This window comes from Sorex araneus, chromosome 1, assembly GCF_027595985.1.
Source record: "Sorex araneus isolate mSorAra2 chromosome 1, mSorAra2.pri, whole genome shotgun sequence".
Classification (NCBI taxonomy): Eukaryota; Metazoa; Chordata; class Mammalia; order Eulipotyphla; family Soricidae; genus Sorex; species Sorex araneus.
The window spans coordinates 147,144,952-147,156,516 of NC_073302.1; positions in this window are offsets into that span (position 1 = coordinate 147,144,952).

An 11,565-nucleotide genomic window follows, 5' to 3' on the forward strand; every position below is an offset into this window, starting at 1 on the left:
GGTGCGGTGGGCGAATGACTGAGACCTGCCAGGCGGGGCTGGGGTATTCTGAGCTGGCCCGAAGCCGCGGGCGGGCACAGGACGAGGGGGGCGCTTTTCCGAGTGGCACAGGGTCTCCAAGGGGAAGAGCCAATGTACCTGCTGGACATGGGAGGGCCGGGTCAGGCGCAGTGGGCGAATGACTGACGTCATGACGTTTGCATATAAGTGGATCAGCATGGAAAGTATCATGCTAAGTGAAATGAGTCAGAAAGAGAGAGACAGACATAGAAAGATTGCACTCATCTGTGGAATATAGAATAATAGACTATAAGACTAACACCCAAGAATAGTAGAAATAAGTACCAGGAGGTTGTCTCCATGGCTTGGAGGCTGGTCTCTCATTCTGGGCAACTTAGAGAAGGGAACACCAAGTAAAATGTGGTTGGAGGTCATGTGGGGGAAAGATGATGCGGGCCGAATATAGACTAGAGACTGAACACAATGGCCACTCAACACCTTTATTGCAAACCACAATACCTAATTAGAGAGAGAGAACAAAAGGGAATAAATACCCTGCCATAGTGGCAGTTTGGGGTGGGGGAAGACGGGACTGGGGAGGTTGGGAGGGATGTTGGGTTTACTGGTGGTGGAGAATGGGCACTGGTGAAGGGATGGGTTATTAAACTTTGTAAGGGAGAAACATGAGCACAAAAATGTATAAATCTGTAACTGTACCCTCACTTTGACTCACTAATTAAAAATAAACGATTAATTTATAAAAAAAATTTTATTAGTGAATCACCCTGAGTACAGTTACAGACTTACAAACTTTTGTGCTTGTGTTTCAATATTACAATGGTTGAGTACCCATCCCACCACCAGTGCCCATTTTCCACCACCAATGGTCCCAGCATCCCTCCCACTACCTCCACCCCATCCCCCCACCATACCCCACCTTTGTGGCAGGGTATTTCCATTTGCTCTCTCTCTACTTTTGGGTGTTGTGGTTTGCAATGCAGGTATTATGTTGCCATCTTGTTCGGGCTATAGTCTACTTTCAACACCCATCTCCCATCCAAAGTGGGTCCTCCTAGCACACTTTTTTTTTAAGAGCTATTGAATATAGTTTATTCAACAAAATAAAAGGATTGGATGCACTAAGTCCACATTACTTAAAACTTTGACATGAAATATAAAGACATCAACTTAAGATGATATTTTTGTTAGTAGATGGGAAAATGCTACTTTATCCTAAGCTTTAGTGGGAAGGTATCTACTTAGCTACCTGAATTCTCATGAATATTCACACCATTGCAATGTCTTGATAAATGAGATGTGAACAAAAATTTGATACCGCACGTGTACATAGACCTTAGAATGAGGCTCACTGTAGCATCAAAAAATATCATTTACTTTTGGTAAGTTTAGCCTGTCTCTGTCAGTTACTGATGCACATATTGAAACAAGAATTTTTATTATTTATATATTTATATATTGAAACAGAATAAGATTTCTCTAATTCTTTTTTTTTAATGAATCAGAGATTTTATTTATTTTTTTAGGTCCTTATTTATTTATTTATTTTAAATTTTTAATTAGTGAATCACCGTGAAGGTACAGTTACAGATTTATACATTTTTGTGCTCATGTTTCCCCCATACAAAGTTCGAGAACCCATCCCTTCATCAGTGCCCATTCTCCACCACCAGTAAACCCAGCGTCCCTCCCACCCTCCCCAGTCCTGTCTCCCCCCACCCCAAACTGCCACTATGGCAGGGTATTCCCTTTCGTTTTCTCTCTGATTAGGTGGTGTGGTTTGCAATAAAGGTGTTGAGCGGCCATTTTGTTCAGCCTCTAGTCTACATTCGGCACTCGTCACCCCTCCCCCGCATGATCTCCGACCACATTTTACTTGGTGTTCCCTTCTCTGAGTTGCCCAGAGTGAGAGACCAGCCTCCAAGCCATGGAGACAACCTCCTGGTACTTATTTCTACTATTCTTGGGTGTTAGACTCCTAGTCTATCATTCTATATTCCACAGATGAGTGCAGTCTTTCTATGCCTGTCTCTCTCTTTCTGACTCATTTCACTTAGCATGATACTTTCCATGCTGATCCACTTATCTGCAAACTTCATGACCTCATTTTTTCTAACAGCTGGATAGTATTCCATTGTATAGATGTACCAGAGTTTCTTCAACCAGTCATCTGTTCTAGGGCACTCGGGTTTTTTCCAGATTCTGGCTATTGTAAACAGTGCTGCAATGAACATATAAGTGCACATGTCATTTCGACTATACTTTTTTGCTCCTCTGGGATATATTCCCAGCAGTGGTATTGCTGGGTCAAATGGGAGCTTAACCTCTAGTTTTTTGAGAATCGTCCATATTGTTTTCCAAAAGGGCTGAACCAGTCGGCATTCCCACCAGCAGTGAAGAAGGGTCCTTTTCTTCCCACATCTTCTCCAACAGTGGTTGCTTATGTACTTTTGGATGTGTACTAGTCTCTGTGGTGTGAGGTGGTATCTCATGGTTGTTTTGATCTGCATCTCTCTGATGATTAGTGATGCAGAGCACTTTTTCATGTGCCTTTTGGCCATTCGTATCTCTTCCTTGGAAAAGTTTCTGTTCATTTCTTCGCCCCGTTTTTTGATGGGGTTGGATGTTTTCTTCTTGTAGAGTTCAACCAGTGCTTTATATACCATTGATATCAACCCCTTATCTGATAGGTATTGTGTAAATATCCTTTCCCATTCTGTAGATAGTCTTTGTATTTTGGTCACTGTATCTTTTGTGGTGCAGAAGCTTTTTAGTTTAATGTAGTTCCATTTGTTGATCTCTGTTTCTACTAGATTGGTTAGTTCCGTGTCATCTTTGAAGATACCTTTATCTTCAATATTGTGGAGGGTTTTGCCGACCTTGTCTTCAATGTACCTTATGGTTTGTGGTCTGCTGTTGAGGTCTTTAATCCATTTTGATCTGACTTTTGTGCATGGTGTCAGTTCGAGGTCTAAGCCCATTCTTTTACATGTGGTTGTCCAGTTCTGCCAGCACCATTTGTTAAAGAAGCTTTCCTTGCTCCACTTCACATCTCTTGCTCCCTTATCAAAGATTAGATGATCGTACATTTGAGGTTTTGTGTGTAGGGATATTCCACCCTGTTCCATTGGTCTTCAGCTCTGCCTTTGTTTCAGTACCAAGCTGATTTAATGACTACCGCTTTGTAGTAGAGTTGGAAGTTGGGGAGGTTGATTCCTCCCATTTTCCTTTTCCCAAGAATTGCTTTAGCTATTCGTGGGGGCTTATTGTTTCATATGAATTTCAGGAGCACCTGCTCCATTTCTTTGAAGAATGACAAGGGTATCCCTATAGGGATCGCATTGAATTTGTACAATGCTTTGGGGAGAATTGCCATTTTGACAATATTAATTCTTCCAATCCATGAGCAGGGGATATTTTTCCATTTCCTCGTGTCTCCTTTTATTTCCTGAAGTAGCGTTTTGTAGTTTTCATTATACAAGTCCTTTACCTCCTTAGTTAAGCTGATTCCGAGGTATTTGATTTTTTGAAGCACAATTGTGAACGGGATTGCTTTTATCATGTTGCTTTCTTCTCTCTCACTATTTGCATATAAGAAAGCCATGGACTTTTGGGTATTGATTTTATAGCTTGCAACTTTACTATATGAGCCTATTGTTTCTAGGAGTTTCTTGGTAGAGGTTTTAGGGTTTTCTAAGTATAATATCATATCATCACTGAATCGTGAGAGCTTGATTTCTTTCTTTCCTACCTGAATGCCCTTAATATCTTTTTCTTGCCTAATTGCTATTGCAAGAACTTCCAGTACTACATTGAACAGAAGAGGAGAGAGTGGGCATCCTTGTCTTGTCCCTGTTCTCAGTGGGAAGGGTCTTAGTTTTTCCCCATTGAGGATGATGCTTGCCGTAGGCTTGTGGTAGATGGTTTTGACTATATTGAGGAAGGTCCCTTCTATACCCATTTTGGCGAGAGTTTTCATCATAAATGGGTGCTGGATCTTGTCAAATGCTTTCTCTGCATCTATTGATATGATTATATGATTTTTATCTTTTCTTTTGTTGATATGATGGATTATGTTGATTGATTTCCGAATGTTAAACCATCCTTGCATCTCCGGGATGAATCCCACATGGTGTTGATCTTTTTGATGAGTTGTTGAATTCTGTTTGCTAATATTTTGTTGAGAATCTTCGAATCTGTGTTCATCAGGGATATTGGCCTGTAGTTTTCTTTTTTTGTGGTGTCTTTGTTTGCTTTTGGTATTAGGGAGATGTGAGCCTCATAGAAACTGTTTGGGAGGGTTTCTGTTTCTTCAATTTCCTGGAAAAGCTTGAGAAGAACTGGCAATAGGTCCTCTTTAAATGTTTGGAAAAATTCGCTAGTGAATCCGTCTGGGCCTGGGCTTTTGTTTTTGGGAAGACTTTTGGTTACCATTTCAATTTCCTTGATGTTAATAGGACTATTCTGGAGCTCCAGGTCTTCCTGGTTCAGCCTTGGGAGATTATAGGAATCCAGGAATTTTTCCATTTCTTCTAGGTTCTCTTGTTTCGTGGCATACAGAATTTCAAAGTAGTCTCTGATAATCTTTTGAATTTCTTTGGTTTCTGTTGCGATGTCCCCCTTTTCATTTCTGATTTGACTTATAAGTGTTCTCTCTCTCTCTTTCTTTGTGAGTCTTGCTAGTGGTTTATAAATCTTATTTATTTTTTCAAAGAACCAGCTCTTGGTTTCATTGATCTTTCGAACTGTCTTTTGGGTCTCCATGTCATTAATTTCTGCTCTAAGTTTTATTATCTCTTTCCTTCTGCCTGGTTTGGGCTCCTATTTTTTTGTCCTTTTCTATGGTCTTGAGCTGTGAATTCAAGTTATTTATGCGGGCCCTTTCTTCCTGAGATATGCTTGCAGAGCCCTTAAAATGGCTTTAGCTGCATCCCACAGGTTCTGGTAGCTCGTGTCTTCATTCTCATTTGTTTCCAGGTACCTTTTGATTTCCTCCTTGATTTCCTTCCTGACCCACTCATTGTTCAACATCGAGCTATTTAATTTCCAAGTGTTTGATTTGGTTTTCTGCATCTGTCCATGATTAAATTTTATCTTCAGTGCATCATGGTCTGAAAAGATAGCTGGTACAATGTCTATCTTGTTGATTCTCTTGAGGTACGCTGTGTGGCCCAGGGCATGGTCTATTCTGGAAAATGTTCCATGTGCACTGGAGAAGAATGTGTATTCCTTTTTATTTTTTTTGGCATATAAAGCCCTGTATAGATCTATTAGCCCTCTCTCTTCTATTTCTTCCTTCAAAGCCAGTATTTCCTTGGTGAATTTTAATCTTCTTGATCTGTCCAGTGGAGACAGGGCGGTGTTGAAGTCTCCAACTACTATTGTGTTGCTCGAGATGTCCTTCTTAAGGTCTCTTAGCAGCTGTTGGAGGAATTTAGCTAGTCCCTCATTGGGTGTATAGACATTTAGGAGAGTGATTTCTTCCTGATGTACATATACGGTGATTAACAAAAAGTGGCCTTCACTATCCCTTCTAATCTTTTTCAACCTGAAGTCTATGTTGTCTGATACTAGTAAAGTCACCCCAGCTTTCTTGAGGGAGTTGTTTGCTTGCAGGATTGTTTTCCATCCTTTGACTTTGAGTCTGTGTTTGTTCTGGCTATTCAGATGTGTTTCTTGCAGGCAGCAGAATGTTGGGTTGAGTCTCTGAATCCATTTTGCCAGTCTGTGTCTCTTAATTGGTGAATTTAGACCATTGACATTAAGGGAGATTATTGTTATGGGATTTTGTGCCATTTTTCTGTAGGGTTTGGTGTGCTTGTAGGGGTTCTTCTTGTCTTACAACAGCCCCTTTAGTGCTTCTTTTAGGTTTGGTTTTGAGTTTATGAAGTTCCTGAGCTGTTGTTTCTCTGTGAAATAGTGTATGGTTCCTTCAAGTTTAACTGAGAGTTTAGCCAGGTAAAGTATTCTTGGAGAGGCATTCATTTCATTAAGTTTTTTCACTATATCCCACCATTGTCTTCGGGCTTGGAAGGTTTCTTCTGATAGGTCTGCTGTGAATCTAAGGGGTGCTCCTTGGTATATAATTTCTTTCTTTGATCTTGCTGCTTGCAGTATTGTGTCTCTATCCATGGCATCCATCATTCTGACTATGATATGCCTTGGGGATTTTTTCTTTGGGTCCCTTTTAGCTGGCACCCTTTGGACTCCTTGGGTCTGGATGCCCGCATTCTCTAGCTCTGGGAATTTCTTAGCTATGATGTCTTTGACTGTGTTTTTTTCATTGGAATTGTTTTCCTGTGGTTCTGGCACTCCAATTATTCGTATGTTGCTTCTCTTGTGGTCATCCCCTAGGACTCTAATTCGCTCTAGAGCCATTTTGAGATCTTTTGCCATTATTTGTTGTTGCCTATATGCTTTCTGCAAGTCATCTTCAAGCTCACTGATTCTGTCTTCGGCTGTAGCCATTCTATTATTGAGGGCTCCTACTGAGTTTTTCATTTCATCTACCGATTCTTTTAATTGTGTAACTTCTGTTCTTAGCTTTGAGATTTCTGCTCTCATTTCTTCCTGGATTATCTTAGTGGACCTTTCCAACGCTGCATCCATATCCCCCCTTAATTTATTGGATGTTCGTTCCATAGTTGCTTTGACTTTGTGAACCATCTTCACGATTTCCTCTCTGAATTCTTTATCTGAGAGGAGATTGTATTTCTGGGAAGTCCCTGTTAGGTTTTCTAAGATCCTCTCTTCCATTTCTCCTGGTGCTGGGGATTTTCTCTGTTTCTTCATGTTCTTATGGGCTTTACTGTCAGGCACACTACCTAAGCTTATGAGGGGCCTCAATTGAAGATGTGGGGCTATGATGTCTTTAAAATGGAATTTTTGTTGCGCTTGATGTGTTCACTGATAGAGTTTTTGAAATTAGGATGGGATAGGCTAATTAACTATTAGCATATAGTGACTAAGTTGACCAGATATCTTAAAAGGAATAGGTTATACCAATTGTGACCCAGGCACCATGCATGGAATGAAAGAAACAACTGCAGCCGCATTAGTGGCCGCCACTGCAGAAATAGGCAACGCCCACTTTTGAGACCACGCCCCCTGATGAGAGGACACGCCCCTAACCTGGAGAAAAGTGAGGGGTCAGGCACGGTGCTCGAGATGGCTGAGAGCTGCCAGCTGGGGCTGGGGGCTTCCGAGTGGGCCCCCAACCGCAGGCAGGGGACGAGAAGAGCCTCCTAGCACACTTTACTTTGTGGACCCTTCTCTATCTGAGCTGCATTTTCCCCCAGCATGTAAGGCTGGCTTCTAAGCTATGGAGTAATCCTCCTGGTACTTATCTCTATTATTCTTGGGTGGTTAGCCTCCCATTCTGTTACTTTATATTCCAAAAATGAGTGTAATTGTTCTATGTTTGTCCCTTTATTTATGACTCATTTCACTTAACATGATACTTTCCATGTTGATCCACCTATATGCAAATTTCATGGCTTCATTGTTTCTAACTGCTGCATAGTATTCCACTGTTCAGATGAACCAAAGTTTCTTTAACCAGTCATTTGTTCTCGGGCACTCGGGTTTTTTCCAGATTCTGTCTATTATAAACAGTGCTACAATGAACATACAAGTGCAGATGTCATATCTACTGTACTTTTTTGGATCTCTGGGATATACTCCCAGAAGTGGTATTGCTGGGTCAAATGGGAGCTCAATTTATAATTTTTTGAGAAGCATCCACACTGTTTTCCAGAAGGGCTGAACCAGTTGGCTTTCCCACCAGCAGTGAAGGAGAGTCCCTTTCTCCCCACATCCACACCAACACTGGTTGCTTTTCTTCTTTTGCATGTGGGCCAGTGTCTGTGGTATGAGATGATATCTCATTGTTATTTTGATCCACATCTCCCTGATGATTAGTAATGAAGAGCATTTTTTCATATGCTTTTTGGCCATTAGGATTTCTGCTTTGAGAAAGATTCTGTTCATTGCATCCTCCCATTTTCTGATGGGGTTGGATGTTCTCTTTTTGTAGAGTTCAACCAGTGCCTTGTAAATCCTTGATATCAACCCCTTATCAGATGGTTATTGGATGAATATCCTTTCCCATTCTGTATTGTCTTTGTATTCTGGTAACTGTATCTTTTGAGGTGCATATCCTTCTCAGTTTAAGGCATTTGTTTATCTCTGTTTCCACTTGATTGGCCACTGGAGTGTTATCTTTTAAGATACTTTTAGCTTTAATGTGGAAGGTTTTGCCAATCTTTTCTTCAATGTGCCTGATAGACTCTGGTCTGATGTTGAGGTCTTTAATCCATTTTGATCTGACCTTTGTACATCATGTTAGGTAGAGGTCTGAGTCCATTTTTTTTTGCATGTAGCTGTCCAGTTTTGCCAGCACCATTTGTTAAAGAGGCTTTCCTTGCTCCACTTCACATTTCTTGCTCCCTTATCAAAGATTAGGTGATCATATATTTGAGGGTGTGTGTAAGGATATTCCACCCTGTTCCACTAGTCTGCAGCTCTGCCTTTGTTCAAGCACCATGCTGTTTTAATTGTTACCTCTCTGTAGTAGTGTTTGAGCTTGGGGAGGGTGATGCCTCCCATCTTCTTTTCCCCCAAGAACTGCTTTAGCTATTCGTGGAGGTTTGTTGTTCCATATGAATTTCAGGAGTGTTTGATACATTTCTTTGAAGAATTAATAAATGATATATTTAAAGCACAGCATGTGAAGAGTTTTTGAGGCATCACTACAATAAACATAATGAGCACACATTCTTATAAGTTTCCATATGCTTCTTTATCCCCTCGCTCTACTTCCCAAACATGTCTGCTCCCAGTCATTCATACATTTTTCTTTTACTATAATTCTGGTTTCATTTTCTAGTATTTGAAAATCCATTTTCTTCTTTTACGACTTTTTATATATGTCTATTAAATTTATGTCTTTTAAGTTCTCCTTCTTAATTGTCTCTCCCTTTCCAATAAGGATTTGCTTTATTTGAGGACATCGTTTCCATGTTCTTGATGTCAGTGTTTGAACATTAAATATGGTGTTAGTTTTAGGCATTTTATAGTTGTCTTTTATCAGATTGAAGAATTATATTTCTAAATTTTTACTGTTTTCTTCTTCATTATACATCCCACAGTGCACTAATACTATGTTTATGTCAATAATCTTTTTTTTTTTTAATTGAATCACCATGTGGAAAGTTACAAAGCTTTCAGGCTTAAGTCTCAGTTACACAATGTTTGAACACTCATCCCTTCACCAGTGCACATATTCAGTAATCTTATTTTAAAAAGTTAAATTTAAAAAACCCTGTTCTATTGCTTTAAAATATGTGGTATATCCAGGTTACACATGTATCACTTTAATTTCATATGAAGGACCTTATTAAAGAATTTATTATAATACACATCTGTGAAGACTTTGAAGACTTTAACTTCAGTATGGAATTAAATATTAGGAAGGTTATTATTTAATTTTGGTTTGTGAAATACACTTTTCATTAGTATAAAATTCCAAGTTGTCAGATTATATGATTTGTTTTGCACAAAGTCAGATCATGTGGGTAGCACCATGTTACAGATGAACCAGTTGCAGCATGGAGAAATCACAGAACTTGCAAAGACGATGCAATTTTGTGTCATCCAGAAATTAGAAAAGGAGTAGGACTGTTACAAGTAGGTGAAGCAATTAGAAAAGTTCTTCCTCTGTTTCGCTAAACTCCCAGAGAGGTCAGAATGTCTCTGAGATTGATCTGTTCAAAATCTCTGTCTCTGGGAGAAAACAAATGTAGATTAATATGTACTTACAGTCTTTGACCTAAAAATCAAGGACTTGTAATTTTTAATTCTGTGTTGATCATATAGTTTGGGGGAAATGTAATATTGGGCTTCAAAGGGGATCAGTATTATGTTTTAACTTGTCAAAATCCTTGGATATATTAGTGTCATACATATTTCTCCTTAAAACCTAGAGAATACCTGTTCCTCTTTAAATATGATTATTTGTTAAACAGAAGTTATTTTGTCCAAATTAGTTTTCTTCAAAGTATAACTGTATAAATAAAAAACTAAAAAATATTATCTAAAGCTGCACACAGATGTTTTGTTGACTATGAATTCTTGAACAAAAAGAAAATGTTATTGTCTTTTTGGTTTAGAAGTAGCATAATTTCATAGCTGATCATTCATGCTGGTGAATTAATATGAATTAATAGTTTTAAAGTGATAATGGCTTTTGGAAATTCTGGTAGATGAGACTCCTTGACATAGCAGAATTGGAACTTCAATCATCAATCAAACCATCATCAGAATCTGAAATTCCTCAAGGCAGCTGTCATTTACAAGTAAATAATAGTAATCATTATAGGAAATATTACAGTGGAATAAAAAGCACCTGTTAGTGAAATGAGCTTTTAATAAAGAAGAAACTGTTTTACTGCCATAACTTTAAACAATAATAATGATTATTAGACTGATTTAAAGCAAATTGATAAGCATCTGGAATTAAACATGCAACACATTTACACTGAGAGCAGTATTGTGGTAACAGTTTGTTTTCCCTGTTGTGAATGAAATGTGTTTTTCAAATGGCAGCTAAACTCTTATCTGTGTTTAAGAAAGTTAGGGGAGAACTAGAGCAATAGGCACTGAACATTAGGTGAGGTATGCAAAACATAGGCTAATTCTTCAGTCATATGCAATGATATATTTCAGTTTCTAATTATGAAGTTATTTTCCTTTAATTCACTTTAAGTTCTCTGCCTCCCTGAATTTTATATTAGTATATCATTGCATTCTTAAACATTGCTGTTGGCAAACAAATATACAAGTAGCAATAAAATAAATGAAAAGGAAAATGGTATGATATCAGAATAAATATGGATACCAAATAAATACAGGTTGCAGATTATGTGACAATTTATGTCTTTTCTTGTATATCTCATGATTACCTCTGAGACTCTGGGAAAACTGGAGCTGTAAGTGTGGCTCTATGTTTCTTTGAAAAAGAATACTGTACAATATTTTCTCTGAGGACGAACCAATGCTAATCACTGGTTTGGCTTACGTTTTGGATCTTGTAGCCAAAAGCTGAGAGTTGAGAGGTACAGGGCTGAGTAAAGTTTTTTAGGGGCCACGTGGTACGAGCCAGCTGTTGAGTTCACATCCTTAGATTACATGCTGTAAGATGCTGTAACACAATTAGGCATCATTCTATGGGGTCTGTGGTGGTACAATTTTACTAAATTCAGGTCTTAATTTCAAACATGTTTTATGTCAGGAACAATAGCTTTGGGGAGTCAAAAAGATTTTAGAGGAATTATTTCATCCCCAAACAAGAAAAACTAAGATCCAGAGGGAGAGTGACTAATTCTAGATGAAGTTTAAGTTCTCAGTAGCTGAATACTTCAGTCAGTAGCTGATACTATTGAGGACTCTGCTGCTCTTGGGCTAGCAAGTTTTCCTTCAGATTGTTCTAAACTATTGCTTCTGATCTCAAAGAAGCTATGAGAAATTTTGAGTAGTTTCTTTCAAAGT